Below are 23,404 nucleotides of genomic sequence, written 5' to 3'. Positions count from 1 at the left end.
TCAATAAGTTAACATAAATTTTTGCAAAATCGAATTTCCAGGGAAAATCTTTCAAGATATAGGTTCTGATATACTCAACGGTAAAAATATAATAATTTCGCGAGTCCCTTACACGCAGAGGGTGGACCCCTACTAACATTCCAAAATATATTTTTTTCCTCCCGCACATTAAAAGAGAGAGAGAGGGGGAAAAAATAACAAAGAAGTGCTTTATGAGAATTTTCAATTCGAGTGTATAAATAATCCAAGAGAAGATATTCGCGTTAGAAAGTTACTTAAACATTCGTGGTTCATGATAATGAGAGAGCCCAGAGGGCATTGGGAAAAGAAGAGGCCCACCCGAAATCAATTGCTGTGCCCCAACCCTGTTATTAAGGGATAATTTACACGGCAGCATTCCGGCTTTGCAAGTTGAACCGCCGTGAGGCTCTAGCTTTATTCCCACCTTCTTCGCGCCATTTTTTTTTTAACTCTTCTTTTTTTTTTTTCTCTTGACGCTTTTCGAATCATTTTTTTTTTCTTTTCTTTTTTTCTATATCTGTATCCTTGTAGGATTGCAAAGGATGCGTGAATGCAGCAAGAGTCACGGTAGCGAAGCTTTTATAGATGTGGAGGTTGTATGGAAATAAAAATTTCAAACCAACATTTAACCCCAAGTTCATTAAAAAAACGGGTAGATTCATGTGGGCAGAAGAGTTTCAGATTATGGGGAGAATTTGATTCACTCTGGTTTGTTAAAGAATTTGATCTTATGATGTAAATATAAATAGATATAATTACGTAAACAAAAACAATACTATAACTGAACATTAAATATTATGAGCTAGGACTTGAAATGGTGATCCGTTAGTCTGAGACTACTAAAATTTGACTCGAACCACCTTAAAATAATAGGAGTAAAGGAACTGTATACTGCTTTGCTTTTTATGAATATCGGTTTCCTTAAGGCTGTATTTTGGTCACAAAATAACAAATTTCTTCATGAATGCGACACTACACACTCTCTGTAGTGTAATTTTTAATTTAAATTCATTTTATGAACTTTTTTTAAAAATAAAATATTATTGAAGAGTGAAATGTGTATAGACTAGTAAGAGCATATAAATTGAATACAGAATAAATTTTCTTAATTTCCAATTCTAATTATGACATTTATTTAAATCAGGGTTTCTTAAACTTTTTGGTGAGGAAACCTCATATTTACGAAAATTTTTAGCGACCCATAACCCTTTGGCACCATGGGTGCCACTCTAAAAAAAATTTCAAGACAGAAATACTTTTTTGAACAATTGATGCATAGCGTTTACTTGATTACAATTAAACGCTTTTCAGTTTATATGTTTGACCGAACCAATCAACGCAGGAATTCATGGGGACAGTTGAAAAATCAAGATCAATAAATGAATTGTTAATAAGTCATCGTTTAATTTAATAATTCCAAAACTGAATTTTTTTAGCTAAGTTAATTTCAAAAAATGTATGCGAGTAAATTTAATGTATTATTTGTAATAGTTTCCTAGGTTAATGAATATTCATTAACTATCTTTTTTTGTCATAAGATCTCTAAAATATATTGATAAGTAGCTCTTTTCTAAAACTTTCAATATTTTGCTCAAATATATATTTTTTAAAACTTATTTCTTAAACTATTACATCAAAATGTCATTTTAACCAAGATAAAACCAAAAAATTATTTCCTTTACTCTTTGCAAAACTGAATTTCAGTATTCGCCATGATCTAAGAAACGCTTTTAAAACAAATTGAATACTTATTCATTATGTAAATTTAGCTAAAGTATATAATAATTTACCAACTTTTAAAGCTAACTTCATTTGTCTGAAAAATCTTTGATATAAATGGTATAATAATTTGTACCATAATGTTATAATAATTTGTACCAATTGTATAATAATTTGTAATTATTGGAGTCTGCTTAGGGGAACACCTTGATTCAGAGCGATATTTCTTAGTAACCCTTTCCTACACTTCTAGGCGAGAGCCAACTGTTTGGAAAACAATGCCAAAGAATGGAAATTCTTCAGCCATAGGAGGAAGGATCTTGAGAACTGTGGTGATTCTTATGAAAGGACAGTCACACAAAAGCAAAAAGTATGATTTATGCAGACAGGCCATCAGTGCTGATGACCACACATAGTCTGACATTTGAAAGAACAGGAAATACCCATCCAAAAGTAAGGGTACAATAGGAAAGATATCTCGAAAACCCAGGAAAAGTTCGGTGCCTGTGAAAACATTAAAGCTTTACTCTAGGCGATCCAGTCCTTCAAATGAGCCCTTTTGTACTCACAGATCTCGCTGACGAAATACCGAACATACTGCCTGTTAAAGGAAGGGCGGTTCAAGGAAGAAATTAAAGATCAAGAATGAAATATAAGAAAAGAATAACCTCTCGTTAAGATTCAAAAAGAAGGAAAAAAAATCCGAGTAATTTTATTTTTTAGGAAACTTAAAACCAAGTAAGACACAATGCTCATCTTCGGACATTAGAATACGAGGTAGCAAAAATTATAATACTCTTAATAGATCTTGCTAGAATATTTAGGCTAGAAAAATTTCCAATTTCAATATAAAATAACTTAAACACAAATGTCCGCACCCTATACGAATTTCTCCTCCCCACCCCCTCTCTTTTTTTTAATTTAGAAAACAGATATGAAATAAGACAATATTACACACTTAATTTTTTAAAAGTGAGTTAAATTAAATTGGATGCAGTTATTTTATGTCATTTTTTCTTTTAAGAAACGTCCTTACATGGGGTCTTGCTTAGTTTCTATTTTGAAGAAACTAAATAGCTTAGATTGGCGATTTTTCGGAAATTAATCACAGTAAAAACTGTCATTTTAATAGTTTTGTTCTCTTACGTTCGTCGAAATTATTAGACAAATCACACTACCCTTGCAGTCGTTCAAGAAGTTTTTTTTTTCTAGTGGTAGCGAATTAAAAAGAGCAACAATAATTGCAAGCAGAAATTTTTTAAAAATTTCTAAAGCACTTAAAACCACATAAATTACTATCGCACAGTACATATACGTTTAAAATAATTAGTTATTACGATGAGCAAAAACATTTCAAATCAGACTTATTAAATAAAATATTATAATTAAGTATAAATCTTGCTGCCGCATGAAACATCAAAACAAAATTTCTGGAATAAAATAGGTAGGCAGCTATGCTATACTTCTTTGGAGCGGCTCTTAATGCTTCTTTTTAATATATCAGAATAATTCAGGCGCTCATTTATGATTCGATCAAATTGGGAACTTAATTCGGCAAATTAGTAACCGTCCCCCTCCTAAAAATGTAAGTTCGTTCGCGACGACCCTACCCACACCAATACCATTCTTATCATAGAATATTCCTTAAACATTTGAAAAAATGTGAAATTATTATGTTCTCTTGAGATAGTTTTTGCGCTATGAGAGAGACTTGAACGGAGCGAAAATTTTCTGAAACCTGCCCTTGCAACAGAAAGGTTCTGGGTTCGAATCCCGGGCAAAGGCAAGGATGTTCTTTTTTTCTCTAAACTACCTGTCCCTACTGTGGGAGCAACGTTGGTCCACCTAACATGGTGCCCCTGAAAGAGTGGCCAACAAATCTGCCCTTCATGTATGACCTAGGTCATTATCCAGGTGGGCATTGAGGAAAAAAAAATTTATATATATATATATATATATATATATATATATATATATATATATATATATATATATATATATATATATATATATATATATATATATATATATATATATATATATATATATATATATATATATATATATATATATATATATATATATATATATATAAATTTGTTGATAAAATATCCACTGATGGCAACAATACTTCGCTTATTCCTCAACTGAGAGTGATAATGCATACCTGCCAACTTTCACTCTTTCCGAGAATGGATTTTCAGAGTGGTTGTAAAACAATAAACGAAAATCAATTTGATTCAAAAATATATTTATATTTTGATCCCGTTGAAATTTGCTTTCGCAGAAATTATTATGCTTTCATATATTTATTGTAATTATTTATATCTAGTGGTGGTTAGACTCATTTATAATTATCATTATAATTCAAAAAGTTAATTGGAATAACCTGAGTATTGCTACCACTTTAAATATGGGAATAAAATCTTCCGGAAGAGTTGGCAGGTATGATAATGCCAGTACTGCAGTATATTGAATAATAATAATTTAATCATAAATAATGGTTTATAAAATCTTCAGATCAAAATTTAGATACATATATTTTACTCCGCTAAATGTAAGTGCTTATATTTCGAATTTCTCTATTTTGACTTACATGATTATGCATGATGTATCAAAACTTTACTCGCAGCCTAAACAATGTCGCTAGTAAAATCTCCGTTATTATTTTTTACGAGTGAGGGTATTGGCCATTTTATTTTGAATTAAAAAAAAGTAAAAAACAGTTTAACCAAGTATTACACGCAATTAAACTATAACAGAATGAATTTTTTTTTAAATATCTTTTTTAATAAAATGGTGTATTTAAGGCTTATTATAAGTAAGGGGGAAAAAAATCATTGTTGTATATCAAATTCTTTTTCAGTTAAAGGGAACAGCAATATATATTTTTTTTATGAGAGAACAATTCGCTGAATATTAAATAAACGTACACTTATAGCGAGAAAAAAAAAAACACGGAATCGGACATCATTTAAATAAAAGAAATATTTAACGCGACGTAGCTATAAAAACCCAAACCACCAACCGATTTTTAATAATAATAAAAGTAAAAAGAGAAGAGGTAAGTGGCAGAGGGCAAATCCACTAATTGCTAAAATGGTGGTAGCCTTTTAAAATAGCCGCCACTGAGGAATGAGTTATTCAACTGACGTTTTTTGTTCTTCCTTAAAAAGAATCACGCGTTCCTGTCAGATCGAAGCGGTCACGCTTCGCCAATTTCAAGGCGGCGAACATCAAAGACGAGTATCAACCCCGCTTCCGACGCCTCGCGGCTCAAAGAAAAAACGTAATTCAAGAAAATTATTATTACTACACTCATGTCCTTGTTTTGTCCACTGCGCCGAGAAAGAGATTGCCTTTTTCTTTTCTTTTTTTTTTAAAAGGTTGGAAAAGAGAAGTAATGCCCAGTGATGATTAGAAAACGGAGATTAAAAATTTTAAAGCCTTAGATGACACATTATTTAGAAAATAGGCCGGATGTTCTGAACAGTGAATAAGAATTTAAACACGCAATATTAAATTTAGTCATTCGATTACTCATTGGATAAAATTTAAATGAAATGTTAAGACTTGCATTCACAGCAAGATAGTAGGTGTAAAAATCGTTTTTTTTTTTCATTCAAATCTAGAATTTTTAGATTTTAATTATAGTTTCAACAAAAAAAAAAGAATCCGAAAAATAATATAATCGCAATATACTAAAAAGTAATATATATTTCTTCCAAAAATATGCAATTTTATGAAAACGTAAATAATTCAACCGCAAATCTAAAAAATAATTTATAAGTTAAAGAATCATACATATGCTGGTAAAATAAATTAAAAATTGGGTTAAAGAGAGAGAGAGAAAGAAAAAACTTTTACATTTTTTAGCCTGATACTGATATCCCCCCCCCCACCCACTTCTGGTAGAATTTTATCTATAACAAGAGGATTTCGTTCCGGGGGGGAAAAAACTTCCAGAACATCGGAAAAAACTGGAAGAAACTAAAAATGACCAATAAAAGCGAAAAACATTAGAATAGTTTATCATTTTAATATAGTATTAATTTAATGTAGTAAAGGAAAGTTTTTCACAGCTACTTTTTTCAAATAATTAAAATATCTATTTTCTTTTTTATACAGAATTTTAAAATGTATATATCATACTATTTAAGAGTCAGTTTGAATATTTGGTTATGAAAATTAGTATGTTATTTGTTAATTGTAATAAAATTTGATAGTGACACATTCTTCATATATTTAGGTTTCTTTATTTAATTATGTTATAAATTTTTAGAAATTGAGAAAATTTAACCATTGGCTTAAAAAAAAAAAAAAAAAAAAAAAAAGGACAGCTATTACTCAAATACTTTACAAATCATGTTCACTTGACTCAATTTTAAAAAAAAAATCTAAAATTTATGAGGCAAACTATACGTAACTTATTTAATTTTCTCATTCATTTAAATTTCTGTTATATGCCAGCTAACCTTTATATAAATTTAGATTTAATGTTTTAATACAGATCCATAGTGTTTTAAGAAAGACGTTTAATGTTACATATTTAACTATTCAATGCTATTATAATTCAGTAAAATTAAAGTTGAGCATTCATTTCTAACGAATTAGCATCTAGGCATACCTGAAGATATCGGTATACATACAGGAAATCGGTACATACAGACTCGTTAATGGGGATCACAATCATAGAATTAGACAATTAGGTATATTTAAGCACTTTTAGGAAATTAATTAAGTGTGGCCCAAAAGTGATTTCACCATTTACCTGATACTTTATTAATAAAAATTAACCAATAAAATTAAATTTTTAAAAATAATAATTTACGGAGAAAAAAAAAGAATCACAGAGAGCACGTAATATTCAAAATTACGAAGAAATAGACAAGCTAGCCAGGGCTGGAATTTCTCCCTGAAGAAACTCATTTCTTATAGGGGACTTAAAGAAAGTGGCGGGAAAATGGGATATATCGAACGAAAAATGATTAAAGATAGCTGATAAATTAATAGTTCACATATGTAATAAATAAAATATATTACAAAAGTTTCGTTAACTATTTTCATATAGTTAATTGAAGACAGGATTTTAAAATCCATATAAATCATCACAATAATTTATGTTATAATTATTTTCCTACACAAACAGTGTGTATTTAAATTATTTTTTTGTTTAAGCATAGGTTTAAAAAAAAAAAACTCAAAAATTTAAATTTAAAAAAATGTCAGGCAGTTAAAATTTCTCTCAATTGGCCTAATTTTCTTTGCATTTTTTTATATCAGTGATTCTTACGGTAATTTTAGACATTTATTCTGTTTTTAATTTTTTTAAAAAATAACAATCGACAGTAAAATAACAATTTTCCCCCTTAAAGTTATATTAGTAATAAGTCTTAAGCACAATATTATAAACTAAAAATTTAGCTATAACATGTTACATTGTTGAAAACTTATTTTAATTTATTATTATTGTTGAAAGTTTTCTTTTATAAATAAATAACCCAGAATTAATAATAAACTTCATGAATTTAATCATGATTTTCAATTTAATTATGAAGTGGTAAACAGATGTTTTCCATGTTTCTTTCACTACGGAAAAAACATATCTTAGAGACACAAGCTACTATTTATTAATTTTTTTTAATTTATTACAAATACAAGAACCAAGCAGTTGCATTTTGGAACTTAGGCAACTGGAGTGAGTAAGAAAAATAAAAATGAAACATCTAATAAAGGTGCATATGCAAAATAACCTGCACTTACTTTGTAAACTGGAAAACAAAACTCTTCAAAGAATCCTTTGAAAAGAAAAGCGATTGTTCCCATTGTTTTTAATGAAAATATAGCATAATATACAAAAGTCTTATGGATTAAAAAAACTAATTTTCCTATATGACTATTCTGTTATTAATGTAACATTAGACTAATCAAGCCATATTGTTCTTCAAATTTAAGCAATTTAATTCACATAATAATCTGAACCTGAGAATAGTTAAAAGATAAAAGATGAAAATTTCAAGCCTTTAACGGATAAAGCAATATAACTTAGTGGAACCAATACCTCATATATGGCAACAAAAATCATTTGATTATTTATAACACCCTTGTTGGTGTCAGATTTACAATTAACTTAATAGTTAACCGCATAATTGCAAATATAATCTTTATTATATTTATATGGGGACAGAAGTATAAAATATCTTCACACCATTAAGAGTTTGTGAAGCCTATTTCATTTATAACGAATCCAAAGTTAACAAGGAAATTCTTAATAAATGTTTGGCTTAATGGTAAAAAGCTATATAATAAAACCAAGTGATTACAAGCCTAACTAAAAAAAAAAAAATATCTTTTTTCTTTTCTCAAAAGTTTACAATTAGAATTTTATATTTAAGGTCTTCTAGCAGTTATTAGAATCATTATCATCTAATGAAGCTTTTGAATTGAATTAAAAATGAAACAATTAATAAAACGTAAATTTAAATATCAATTTTTAACAATTTATGTAACAATTTAGACAGATTTTTTAGAATGAGTAAAATTAAAGTATTCTCAAATAATTGCGTGATCTCAAAGTATGATTTTTTTTTAAAAAGTGATTTTCAATATTTGTTGTTATTAATTATATTCCGGTGAGCAGAATATGTCTGACTAAGCGAACATCTCTTTAGAGAAAATTCAAACGAACATGGGATAAATTTTTGAATAAATTCCTACAAAATATTTTGTTAAAAAATGAGTTGCTTTTGCAAAACTTTCTAGCTAAAAAAAAAAAAAAAAAAACATGTCAATATTTGTATTTATTAGATTGAATTCTTTAAATTTATAAGTGGGACTCTAAGTTTAATTTAATTCATTATTACTATTTCCATATATTTTGATTTCTATTATTTTATAACACATAAAACTGCTTATTCAAGAATTGTGCAAAATCAAATGAATATTTTTTATACGAACTTTATTTTCCAAAAATATTTTCAAAAAGTTATTGCACAAAAAAAAGCTCAAATTTTTGAGGAAATTTGGATCTAAAAAGAAACTTTGGGACTATTAGGCTCTGAGAACATTCTGCACTTATATGTACATGAATATTAGTGAATTAATGTTAATTATAATGTATAATTAGCTCTTTTATTAGTAAACCAATCATAAATTACAGAAAATATAATTGTTTGTTAAAAGGAGTTAATATTTTCAATCATCAATTCAAGGGTTTAATTAAATTACTTTTTATATTTAGTACAGTTATTAAATTTTCTAGTTACATGCTATTTTATGTTACAATAGCTTTAAGTCTGTCTATATTCTAGTCCGTGCAGCTCAGCATCAATTGAAAGAACAGTTTCGAATTTTGCTCTTATTCATACAAAACTGAAAAATGAATACAGACAGAGGACTTCAAAACTGGTTTATTATTATTATTATTGTAATTGCATGTCTTATGGAAAGGAGGAATTAAAATGAGAGTAAATGAAAATTGATTTTACATTTAATGAATAAGGTGTTTGTTGAGTGTTTTTTCATTAAGCTGATTGTTTTCGCATTTTCATTTTCAATACTTAAAAATGAACGGACTGGTTAAATTGTAATTTCACACATTTTTATATATAATTATTGAATATTTTCTACACCAAAATTTTGGTTTTTGCTAGTAATTGTCAAAACAAGAAGAAAGTAAAAATAATTGAAGAGCACAACTGATCGCTTTTATACATGTATGTTTGTGGAAGCGCTGCAATGTCTTGATTGCCTATACTTCCAGGCTATTGGTGTGTTTTGAAACCATTTGGCTCACATCATTGGTGCTTTGAGACTCTCTTGAGTAGCATTTCTTGCATCCGTGAATTTGTTACCCGATTTATTATTAGTGTTTAAAAGAAGAATCATTCTTTGAAGACCTATCATTCCAAAAATTGTCATTTGAAAAAACAAAAGTTAGTTATAAAGCACTTCTTACTTAGTTAACAATATACCAACTTTGAAATTCAAACCTAAGTGATAATTTGTAAAGTCAACTCAATCTCGTTGCTTGAACAATATGCCAATATTAACGTATGATGGTGCACGGCGGCTTGCAAGAACAAACAGTAATAAATAAGTAAAAAGAGGCCAAATCAGAACTGCCAAAAAAGCGAGTTCTTCCTAAATCTAGCAACCATGTCACCATTTTTAACAATACATCTCTAAATAACTAAAACAAATGTTCACGCCAAACTCACCAGAATTAGGTACTTAAAATATCTTATGAAATACAGCAGATTTGAGATAAGAAATTTGATTTTCTATTTCTTTTAATAAAAACAAAATTATCTGTTTGAAAATATCGCGCAGAAAAAGCTGTATACTTTCGAACCGGAAGTAGAGCAGGTCAAGAGATTGTTGTTGTTTACATTTATATTGAAAACTCCATCCACACATATATATAGAGAGAGAGTGGGTATAGTTCTACAATCAGTATATATTTCACTAAAATACATTTACAAATATCGTTTTCGAAATAAAAATGCTCTTAAATAAATGTAATATAGTTACATTAAAAAAAAATGCTTAATTTCCCCCCCTTCATATTATTAAATGAAAGAGTGATAAAAGTAAAATATACTGAATTCGAAGCGAAATCTTAATTTTGAATGTTATCAAAATTAGCTTTCGCTTCGAATTCAGTATATTTTGCTGGACTGCGCACAATTTCCTAAAAAAGTAGTGTTATTCCCCCATATTCTTTTCGTTAAAAAATAAAATTTAAAAGAATAATAAAGTTTAAAGTAAACAAAAAAATTTTTTTAGCTATTTCATTGCAAAATATTTATTCTTAGATATTTATAAGAGCTAATCCAGAAGTAAAACAAAAATATCCCCCCCTAACAGTTTGTTAAGCCTAGCCATATACCCACTTTACCCAGCCTCAGAAAACAATCCATAATAAATAAAATTCTGAAATTTATTCTTAAATTTCTATGTAGATCAGTTCTTAAGATGTCCCTCTATCAGTTTGAAATAAAATTAATAGTTTTTGACAGTTTTTAATGATATTAGAAATTCATCAACAGCTTAAACTAACATACTTTATAGGTTAATCATAAACAGATAGTTTGTAAACATTACATTTCTTTATCAGTTTTTAAAACTAAAATAAAAATGCTTGCCACAACCTTATTGGGGATATTTACACAGAGTGATTTGCCACACCAACTGCAATCGACAAGGTGCCAAATTGTTTATAAACAGGAAAAAAACTTCAAAACTAAGACACCAATGAGTGCTTTTGCTCATATTTAAAAAAAATATATATGATTGGTCCTGGCGGCTATGAGATATAATCTATAAACAGGGTTGGCAAGTTTTTGACACATGACGGTTTTTACCGTCATGTCAAAAACCCTTAGTTTTGTCTAGCTTATTTCTAATATTTAAGAAATGCCAAATTTTAAATTCTTCTTTTTAGTTCATGAATTTATTAATAGTTCCAAGCTTTTTTGTTTGTTTATTTCTAACAATTAAGAAGTGCAAAATTTTGAATCCTTTACAAATCAAGCTATAATGATAAAAGTAAGTATTACTATTTTCAATAAGTATATTACAATATTTCTGTATCCAAACGTCGCTTGCCATACTTAGAAGCGGACACATTCTACCCCAACGTCACGTTGCGGGCCTTCAAGTCTATGCACCCTGCCCTAAGTGCAAAGTGAACCAGTCTGCCCCTGCCCACATCCTATCATGTATTGGCTGCCAGAAGAGCCACCTGGTCTCCAACCCTGTTGCAATAGTACATAGCTTTGGAAGCATTTTGGATGAGTTCATGCACTTGATTTAATGCTTCTGTTGGTCAAGTGGGCATAAGCAACAACAACAACATTTCTGTATGAATATATATACTTCTATAAGAATACATGTATTTGCAAAATCAATAGATCATCATTTACAACATTCATTTATAAAGGCAATTATGTGAAAATAATATATTGTCCGCTATATGCCATAAATTAAAGAAAACTGTAGGTTTTTGACGGTTTTTACCACTGTCATGTCAAAAACTAGTTTTTGATGGCAAAAACCCAACCCTGTCTATAAGCCCTTATAATATATTTTTTAGTTTCTTGCACAGCAAGACCAGGTTGTCACCAAATTTGTTTGCTGCAAATACCAATATGTAAGCTAACAAAACACTGTCCAGAAAACATTATCCAGCTAACAAAACACTATCAATTCATAAACAAGTAAAATAAGAATCATTAAGAATGCTAATTTTATTTACATGGTATGAATCTAAGACACTTAAAGTCAGAAAAACTTTAATAAAACTATAATTTTTTTATAAAGATTTTAATTACATCCTAAAGTAACATCAAAAACTGTTATTTATATAAAAGAATCGAATAATATACATATTTTTAAGAAAATCTATGACAATAAATCAATGCTCCCTGATACATTCTAATATATGTATTTTAAAATATAAATCATGATTCAGAACATCTTTGATTTTTTTGGCAATGCATGCACAGTCCAGTAAAAAAAAAAAGTTTGTCAATAGTTAAAAAGGCTTACTTTGAATATCAGTTTAAAAGAGTAGTCAAATAGTAGAATATTGTAAGATAATGAAGATAAATTTTTGCCATTTGAAAGAGTAAACTATAAAAAATATATCAGATAAAAGATACATTAATAAATATAATTAATAAATTATTTGCTTATATAATTAATAAATCATTTACTACTTCTGAGAGAGTTATTTGAGGGAGAATATTTACAAACCACAGAAAAGTTCAGCGCAAATAGCGTAATCTATCAGGGACTTCTTTGCCGTTGATATATTCCACGCGAAAAAAATAGCGATTTTGTGCATGCTTAGTTAAATCAAATTATCATAACACTTAAGATTCAACTTTAATTTTGAATTCTTGCGAGTAAAAAAAAGACAAGGCCAATTCATCTGACACTTATGTATCTTTATTCTGTTAGCTAACTTTTTTTATTCCATATAAATAAGGCGAAAGAGGATTAAAAATTATATTATGAACATATTTAAAATGAACTTTTTTTTATGTACGAATGTTAAAATCACTCCTGAAAATATTTATAAACAGTGAGGTTAACTTTTCCATCGAATATATTGGATAAAAATAACTGATATTTCCGAAAATATTATGATATTTACGATTCCTGATAATAAGTAAAAGGAAAAACATGAAAGCATGTTAGCTATTACAAACTTATCCCCCTTCCCCTATCTAAGAGATTTTAGGCCTAGCGGTCGGCATCTTTCAAGTCTACTAATCCATGGATAAGGAGAGGAAATACAAGATCTACTTAGTTTACTTACCGAACTAAAAGGAAAGAAACACATCTTGAATTATCACTTTGTCTAATTATAGTTAGACATATCTCTATAATAAGAACAGTAAATTCCCAAGATGTAAATAAACCAGAAGAATCTGAGAGTTAACTAAATAACTATTTAGGATAAAAACAAAATTTTTGTTGTGTTTTCCTTGCACTGCACATGCCCCGACGCCGTCACTTCTTTCTATGTGACGTCATAAAACTTTTTTACAGCGCCAATCCCAAGTAAGAGTTTGAACTTCGGTCACTTTGAGGTTTATAATAGAAGAATTAGTACTGATTTATGCTTTTTTTAACGAAAATTATTAAAAAAGAATCTGTTGTGAAAAACTTCAGAAATTAAGATCTATTTACGATGTTACATAACTTTTTTATGATTCTATAATAAAATGTTGAAAGAAGCTGAATACAGATGTCGCCACAAAACATCGACATAAACAGAAAAAAAAAAGGGAGACGGATATTCCTAGAATAAGCCTTGACTCCTGCTCTGATTGGACACGATTGTTCAGGAGCCATATTTTGTTTGCGCATGCGTTAATGAAATGACGTTATACCCTCACCTCACCTTCCTTCTCAATCTCAAAAAGAGCGCGTATAACAAAAAGGAATGTAATTATACTGTTCCCCCTGCTGATCCTCATGACAAAGGGGGTGCCCAGTCTAGGGTTATTTCCAGACTCATTCTGGAATGAAAATCGAGAACATTTTTGAGAAAAAACCCGAAAAATGAATAGTTGATTTTTCAAGTTTAAACATAATTCACTAAAAAATAAGGATTTTATTTCGCTATTTCTATAACTCAACTTCTTCTTTATCCTGCATGTTTCATATGCAGTTACATTGGCTTACATAGACTTAGGTGCGCCCCCCTGAAAGGTTATTAAATGCGCCCTATCCTATCGTAGACAGAACAACAAAAAAAAATTTTTTTTAATTATTATAGGAAACAAAAACACTATATGAAGAGGCTTTCTGGTATTTATAATAATTTATTTCGCTTTATATTACAGTGAATTCGCGATAACTCGAATCTGATAGGACTGACGAAAAACTTCGACATATCGGAAGTTCGACTTACCGTTAGTCTCGGTTTTGGACTTTCAAAATATTGTCGGATTATTTAATTAATGCTTATTAATTGCAAATCTTCTAATTGCTTACAATATTTAAGATCATTTTTCTGACAAGCCATTTACGATAAGACTGTTGGAAGCACTTTATGATACCCTGGTCCATCGGCTGCAACTTTGCTGTTGTGTTTGGCTGGAGAAACTGCAAGATAACTGCTTTCAAATTAGGTAGATCACTATGCGCTGTGCATTTCTCCATAAAGAGTATCACTTTTCTTTTTATAGTGTAGAATTTCAGATCCAATTTTCTTACTTAGTCTTCAAATAAAACTGATGTCATCCAAGACTTTTTGTTAGACTTGTAATCCAAAGGATACGTTTTTACATTCTTGAAACATCGGGGATTTCGGTATTTTCCGATAACAAGTAAGGGCAATTTCTCTGTCCCAGACGCATTTCCTTCAACTAGGACAGTCAAACGTTCCTTGCTCATTTAACCCCCTGAGCAGTTTTCATCCTTAAACATCTTATTTGGAAGACATTTAAAAATTAAACCCATTGCATCAATATTGAAAACATCATTTTAACTGTATCCTTGAAGTAAATTTGGTAACGCTTCATTTAACCACTGTTCACATACTTCAAGAGGGACAGCTTTAGCTTTTCCATGAAGAGTGTGAAAGACATTATGTGTGTGTTGCCAAGGAAGGGGCAAGATATCAGCTCCTAGATTTTTTTTTTTCTTGCTTTAAAAGATACAGAAAAAATCGAGTTAAAGGGAGTAAAATTCGAGTAATCGAGAATAATTAACATGAAATTGAAGATAAAAGGGTCGGGACCTCATAAAAAAATCGAGTTATAGTAATATTCGAGTTATCGTACTTCGAGTTATAGCGAATTGACTGTACTTTATATATTTAATTTCAATTATTTCAACTGTTTTGAATTAATAATGAATTAATAATTGTGATAGAGAGACGGAATTTAGAAAAGATACTAAATTGAAGCATTGTATACGCTTACCACATTGAAATGAAATGTATCGAAATAATACGAGAAAATAATTCACTATGTTACAATAATTATATTCGAGGTCCAGTTAAGAATTATTATTATTTGTAAAGTGAATAAAAAAATATCTTATAAATGCAAAGAAAAATAAATATATTTTTATTATAATTCATGCAGTGTTATTTTTTCTGGAGCGTGCGCCCTCAAATCCCCCCCCCCCTCTTGCGACGCGGAGGTTGAATGGGTGTTATTTGTGCCACTGCACAGTGGGCCAGCATCCAAGGTTTCGTGGCCAAAATTAGTATTTCGATAAAATGTATTTCAAAGTTTGGGGGTTTTTATGTGCAGTAAATTGAATTCATTGTTGAAATTTTGAAATACACTAAAAATACCCCAAAAAACAAAATGGCGGCTGAAATATGGCGAGCAAAAATAATAATATAGTACGTTTAAATAATTAAATATAGCAATGAAAATATAATAATTTTCGTAATTTTATATTAAAAATGAAAAGCAAATTATATTTCCGAAGTAATATTACAAAATAACGCGAAAACATGAAGAAAAAGAAAACAAAATTTTTGTTTTTCGGTATATTTAGTCCACCTTTGCAATACGTGCAAAATGGGGCAGGTTTTTTCGAAAGAAGAAACATCAAGGAAGACAACAAAAAAAAGTTAAGCTAATTACCTCGTGGAACTTTTCGGAACTAAGTTTCGAAAATCATTGAAACATTGTAAAATGTCAAATGATAAGATATAAACTATAAGTTTGTCAAGAGTATTAACTAATCCAACACATTGAAAAATTGTACTATAATTTCGGACTAATTACTCTGATAAAAATGTAACAGTAAGGTGAAATTCCTATATATATTTCTAAAATAAAAATTTTAAAAAAAAATTGAATTTGAAAAAAAAAATTTTTACATATTTTTCATTACATTGTACTCTCGTCGGTCCAAAAAGTAAATTATAATGTTTTTAATGATTATGAATGCTTTATTTGGGCTATATTAAAGCTGCCTTCACATATTTTAGTTGAAATTTTAATTTTTGACTTTTGGCCAAAGATCACGGTCTTCTGGCCCACAGTGCTATGTCGAATTTTCTTCAAAAAGAAATTGAATTCTTCCGGAAAAAATCACAATGTAAGTAAGTTTATTGTAAACCAATTTTCTATTTAATGCATCATTATTTTTGTCCTTATCTTTTTAAAAATAAAATGATCAATGTTGCATTTAGACTTATAGTCAACAATCATTACATTCATATTTAGTAGTATAGTTACGTTTCGTGACTCTACTTTTTAGAGTCGTATTTTAGAACATATTTTTCTATTTTTCAAAACATATTTGATTCTGAACTTGTCGTTACCTCGAAAACTTTTTTAGCGTCCCTTCAACTTCGAGAGTATATAACGTTAGTCGATCCCTATTTTTTGATAACTGCTGGCGGAGTTCAGTGCGTTGTGGAAAATGTCTAGCAAGCATAATGAAAAAGTCATCTTTGAACTAATCAGAACTTTTATTAAGCAAGAAAAATCACTGGCGTCGGAACCATAGGGGTCCGGACCCCCCCCCCCCCCAATAATTGGGAAGTCAGGGTCCATTATTTTGAGAAAATATTTCTGTTTTGTTTCCGTAACTTGAAATTTTTTTTCTCTCTTATTTTTACATAGTGCAACTTATTATGTTATATAATTAAAAGAAAATTAGTAAAAAGCAAAATACACACATAAAAATGAACTGTATAAAAAAATAAAACAGGTGTTTAGAGAACTACAAGAAATGTCACTGCCACCCTTTCCTTCAATAAGCAATAAAACACTCTTCCCACCATTCCTTTTCTTCGCACTGTTAACTGATAAAGATGATTCTCCCTCAACATTACACACGTAGTCATTTGATACCCCAAAAATAGCCGCCTTATAGGAAAGGATATGGGAAAATGGTCTTAGCATTTTAAAATTATCTTTATCGTATTTATGGCCCTGGGCTCTTTTGTCCTCTTTTTTTAAAATGTCAAATATCAACAGACCCCTACCTATTCATAAGTTGTCTCAAACAGGCAATTATCCAGAATTTCTAGGGGGGATTTCTTTTAGGTAGGGGGAGATTCTTGTAGATATTTTCTATTTTTTTTTGGTGGTTTTGTCAAGAAACTCTCTGACATACATTCATTCTAAATCTTGTCTTACGTCACAGTATTATTCCATCATTATTTAAGTATAAATAATTCTATTTACTTTTATATTTTGTTTCATTAATTGTTTTAACTTAAATTATTAGTTATTTTTTTTAAATAAAGTTTTTGCAATAAAGTTTATCGTTGGATAACAAGAAGTCATTAAATATATTCTGGGGAAGTAAGCAAATGTTTGTATTAAATCACTTAATACATATAATTGTATATTTATATACAGCAAGAATTGTTTTATAGTTTGTTCATCAAATTTATTTCTGTAGTACATTAGTTCATGGCTTTACTGTTCACTGTGCAAGAATTTATTTTGAACGCACGGAGTTACTTCTTATTTTATATTTATAAAATCAATGCAACTTTTAAATTTTTAAAATTTTAAATCAAAACTTGGAATTTTTATGATTTTCCTATAACTTTGCTTTCATTCAGAAATTTAATGTTACATTAATGTTTATAAGGAAATTTACATATAATTTAATAAAAAAAAATTTTTTAATACAAATATTGATTATTTATGCCCTAATATAAATAATTAACATTAACTTACATTTTAATTATTTAAAATAATGAAAAATTACTTTAAATGCAAAAGTTTCATAAAAAATTCATATGATTTTATTACAGTCAGTAATAAAAACTAATAAAAATATTTTTTTTACGAATGGAATAATTTGTTAAACTTAATTTATTGTATGAGGGTTTAATGCTTACTTCATGTAATTTTATTTATTTTGTTTTTATCAAAATAATATGGGATTTTTAAAGTAATTATTTTGTGCTAAGTAGCATTTTCATAATTTGGTATGTTCAACAAATATTTTTTCTGGATTAAAAGTATTAATTTTTAAAATTTTAATACTGAAACTATAAATACTGCCGATAGAGGAAGGAAAATAAGAGTTCTATGTGTTATCTTTTTTATTTCTTCGTGTACATTTATATGAAGTTTTTATGGTTACCAAAATGGATCATGCTATCCAGGAAAACCAAAATATCTCATCTTGTCTGTTTCTTAGCTTGAAAATAATGAAAAAGTAAATACATTAAATAAAATTTGCATAAAAATTATTCCCATCACAATTATTATAATTTATCATTTCTTCAAAATATGAATACTAGTTCTGTCAATCAGCTGAATAATTTTATTTTCCTTTTTAAACACAACAATTTCGATTTTTAAAACTATATAAGTTGAACCGGAACAAGATGAGAAAAATAGCTAAACTTAAAACTGCTTTAATATTCTTGAATTTCTCATTTCTTTTTCTTTTTCTTTTTTTTTTGTTGTTGCAATTTAGGGTTTTATAAATATATTTATTTTAACCATGATAATCTCTACTGTAACCAATATTAAAGATAGTTTCTTTAGTATTGTTTTTAATGTTGTATCTTTCATCTCAGAAATCCAGATCAATTCAAATTCATAGTAAAAAAAACTTTTATTTTTGTTAAGCAAAACGTTTTATGACTTTTTTCTTATATTTGTTTAAAAATTCGAATACAATTTAAAATGTTAAAATATGTCCCCAAAAATATATCTCATTCGTGATTGTTTTATCACGTAGGATTACATGACATAATATTATGCATTTATAAATTTCATGTCATTCTCATCAAAAATTTTAACAGACAAAATGTTCTTTTCAAAATGAAACTATATTTTTAAGACACTGTACATATTGGATTTATGTTACCTTACTTCTACTTCAATGTATTACTTAAAGAAATTATGCTTATTTTTCAATTGAGACTTTTGAAAAAGGGGACATACTTGATACATGAAAATGATATGTGATACATGATTACTTCATATATTTTTAATACTTTATATGTTTTAAATTTTACATATTTTTAATTTTTTTAATTATTTAATATATAGTATTATTATAAATAATGTATCAATCAACAGTCTCTCAGGGGCTAAATCTTTTAATAAGTTAAAAATATAAACGAAATTTTAATTTAACAGTATCTTTCAAACAATACCTAGTCGAAAAAGCATTGTTAAATATTATTACATCGCCATACTATAAGTGTGTTTTAGAGAACTTAAGAACAATTTTGAAACTATTTAATCCTTTACTGCACATTTTCCATGTCTACAAACCTACAATTTGAATTGGATATTTTTCATGAAATAGGTATAGATAAACCTCTATTCGTTCCTCACAAACTTGTACATCCCGACAAAAGAAAAAAAAATTAAAATAAATAAACTATACCGAAAACACCGGTTCGGGAAAAAAAATCTAACTTTTCTATTTTAAAAAAATGCGTAGTAGAGGTGTGAAGAACCGTAATCACTTTCCTAAATACTATGACGTGTTTAAATGAATCCTTATGTATTAAAATTTTTAAAAATATATTTATAATTTCATTCGAATGAATATTTCATTACTTTAAATTGTGGTTTAACGGGCCCATTGAGTAGGCTGTTAAATTCGTATAGTCAAAACAACGGGGAGGACATACCTAATTATTAATTAATATCAATTTGTATAGTTTCAGTCGTTTCGATGATACAATTCCTTTTATAATCAGAGAATAAATTTGCAGTATTTCATACATTATATAATAATCAGACATGGAATACAAAAACATGAAAGGTTCAAAAGTTAAAAAATAAAATTGATGAAATTTTGCTTTTAAATAATGCTATTTTATAAAAAAATGTATTAGAAAAAGAAAAAATCATTTAATCAAAAAATGGAAAGTAAAAATCGAAATTATCAATAAATAAAATATTCATTTGTGAAAATGCTTTTATCATGCACTATTCTGCGATTTCTGCCTATATAGTAAAAATTTGACTAACTGAACTCGTTTTTTTTTTTTCCTTTTCAGTATGCTATTATAATTGAAGTAAATAGTATTTTTATTAAAAAAAATATTTAGCTATTTTAGACTAACAAGTCTAGCTCTCAAGGCAGTTTTTAGGGACAAATATGTTTCTTCACCTGAAATAAATTACAAACTTACGACTCACCACAACTCAATTTTTATTGATATGAATGTAATAATTGTATTTACTGCTTATTCTATTGATTCCCATTTTGAATCACACCTTAACATTGCAAAGTTACATCAGTATTATCCGGAAGAACACTCTTGTTTAAATTTATTTATTTATTTACAATCTAAATACCAGTTCAGCGCACGGGGTAGAAAATAGAAAAGTAAATAATCAATAAATCGATATTAATCAGCATGCACAAGCCTGTACCAAAGTTAAAATAATTACATTTTGTTATTTATTGGTCTTTTTAATGACTACGTTAGATTAAGAGAAACACATTTTTTAAGAAGTTCAATTAAACAAAATAAAGGTTAACAAAACATAGCTGCCACTGATCAGGCATGCCAACTCATTATAGTCAAAATTTACCTCAGACATATTTCTCCATTAATTTTACTCTAAAAAGACCTAACTTTCGCTATTTATTTCTATTACCGTTGATTTTAACATATATATTTTCATAAAAATGTTACAAAAGCGTAACTATAAACAAAATAAACACGACACATAGACGTGGACCTTGCGCCTAAATGCCGTTTATGTTGTTCCTTGAGTTAACCTGGTGAAACAAATCAAAAAATATTTTATTATTGAAGAATCTGCATTAAATGACGTTTTTCAATTAAATCTAAAATTATATTTTTCAATTTTCGTAAGAAAATATTAGGAATTTCGGTTTTAAAGTCATGCTTAAACAAGCATATTTGAAGAAAAAAAAAGCATTTTGAAACAAAATGTATTTTATGACAAACTTCATAAATGAAAAATACTTCCGTGATGCGGTCAAAAAAGTAATTGTCTCAAATAATGCAAAACAAATATCTTTGTGAATATTTTTCTATGAATACGAGGTAATGGCTGGACTTAGCATACTTCAGGTAGACGCGTGGATAATGGAAAAATCTGTATTCCTTCGTTTAATAACTTTAAATTGTCATCAATTTGCCAAAAAATAAAGTTAACTTTAAAAAAAAAAAACATCAGTAGCATTTTTATTAATGTAGGATAGGAATTTAAAAACAAACAATAATCTTTGATTCTTAGGGAATGTTTCTGTCGTTTCGTCATATTATCCTCATCAGTAGTATGCTAACATGGATCCGTCAGCCCCAGATCTTTCCTTCCTTTTTTACGCCAGAGTTACATTAGAGCAATGATCACCTTTCCTTAGTACGCTTTGTTTTGATCTTTTACCGTTAAATTCTGCATTTCATTCCTCTGTAACTATATTAAAAATTAACACTACCTATCTTCTTCTAATACTCTAGTTTTCATAGAAGAAACTAGATTTTGATAAAGTTAGGTGTGTGTTTTATACCATTGTAATATCGTCATTCATCTCACGAGGACACGGCTTCTTCTTTCAACATCCCTTTTTACCATTACTGTCTTTCAATTTTTTGAACTTACTGACTAGTGTCTTTGATCTTGAACTCCCCTTAAATTTTTGCTCTTGAACTTTCTTTCTCATTGCAAAAGCACGAATATTTATTGAAGAAAATGCTTCTATCTGTTCTTTTCATGGTCAGTTAATCTCTTTGCCTTTGGCAATTTTCACAAAGAGCACCAAAACTTCGAACAAATACAATAAAAATGCGAAAAAATACATAGCAAAAATGCCCGGCAAATTTGCAAATACAAGTGTTTTTGCGATCTTCATAGTTGCCTAAATATTACTAGTGGCCTCAGTTGCCTAAGTCTTACTAGTGGCCGTAGTTACTTAAATATAAAGTTTTTACTCAGGCTAAAATACTAATTTTGAGCATAAAAATTTTTTCTGAAAATTACGTGATTGCAAATCTTCTGTGTAATATTATTTCTTAATAATATACTTTAAGAATTAAATAAAAGGGATTTAAATTGTATTTTTCGATTTTCTTAAATGTTTTTACTAGTCTGAAAGTTTCCACTCAGACGGTACTTTATGTTGTATTCCATTAGACATACTACAATTGATTAGTAATTTTCTGCGCACTTAATAGTATTTTTTCATAGAATTGTTTTCAGGATATTGCGTAAAGACTACTACTTGGATAAATTTCTTGAATTCTTGTCACAAAAAAAAAAAAAAAAAAAAAAAAAAAAAGGATCACAAATTAACACATTTGGGGAGAAAAAGAAAATCAAAACATGATCAATCATCAATTGAGAAGGTGATATTAAAAATGTATGTTTATTTGCCGAAAAAAACATAGTGTAATTGAAAGACACTTCAAACTAAATTCGGCAATCAAACTGGTTTTATAGTTTTAATTCCGTTTATTTTAATAGTGATTCTTACTACTTTCTTATCGTTTTCCCCTGCTTTTAAATGGTAGTTTGCGATTTCTGATTTGTATATTTTTTTAAACTTAATTCTTAAAGATGATTCTAAAATTATATATGAGGACGTAGATTATGGAACACTCTGCATCATGGAATCAAGATGTTTCAGTTTTCATAATTATATATTGAATGTTAATAAAAGATATTGATTTGATTGTGAAATATAATTTTCTTCTGTTTGATATCATGTTTTTGTCATACATTAAGATATATATATATATATATATATATATATATATATATATATATATATATATATATATATATATATATATATATATATATATATATATATATATATATATATATATATATATATATATATATATATATATATATATATATATATATATATATATATATATATATATATATATATGTGTGTGTGAGTGTGTGTGTGTGTGTGTGTATGTATGTAACATAAAAAGCTTCTATTAATCTTTTTATGTCAGTTTCTTTGCTATGAAACAACTCCTACTTTATTCCTAATTAATTATTCTATTCCAAATTCTTTCTCACACTTTTAAAAGCCACATCCTGTTCTTAAATCTATTTTTGGCTCAACTATGCATTTAATTAAGAGCAGGATATATCACCCTATGCTCTGTGTGGGAAACGCTAGATTTCTTTCATAAACCAATAGTAATCCTTATCACTTCCCTTTTCCCCTCAAATATAACAAAATAGAG

General features: G+C 28.2%; 1 protein-coding gene across 3 annotated transcripts in view; it reads right to left on the bottom strand.

The window, feature by feature from the left end:
• LOC107454244 (axin-1) overlaps positions 1–13,566 on the bottom strand; it is a 55,018-nt gene extending 41,452 nt beyond the window's left edge. Inside the window, exons 1-2 of one of the 3 annotated variants that reach the window (XM_087149709.1) lie at positions 13,067–13,271; positions 12,292–12,375 (exon numbers count right to left, since the gene is read on the bottom strand). The gene's annotated coding sequence lies outside the window, so the exon portion shown is untranslated. Of the gene's footprint in view, positions 1–12,291; positions 12,376–13,066 lie in introns of all 3 variants that reach the window. The other 2 variants (XM_087149707.1, XM_087149712.1) reach the window with 2 other exon arrangements.
• Between the last annotated feature and the right edge of the window lie 9,838 nt (positions 13,567–23,404).

Source organism: Parasteatoda tepidariorum, chromosome 8 (assembly GCF_982258835.1).
Source record: "Parasteatoda tepidariorum strain Cologne lab strain chromosome 8, Ptep-v5.0, whole genome shotgun sequence".
NCBI lineage: Eukaryota > Metazoa > Arthropoda > Arachnida > Araneae > Theridiidae > Parasteatoda > Parasteatoda tepidariorum.
This window is presented reverse-complemented; position numbering and strand designations above follow the sequence as displayed.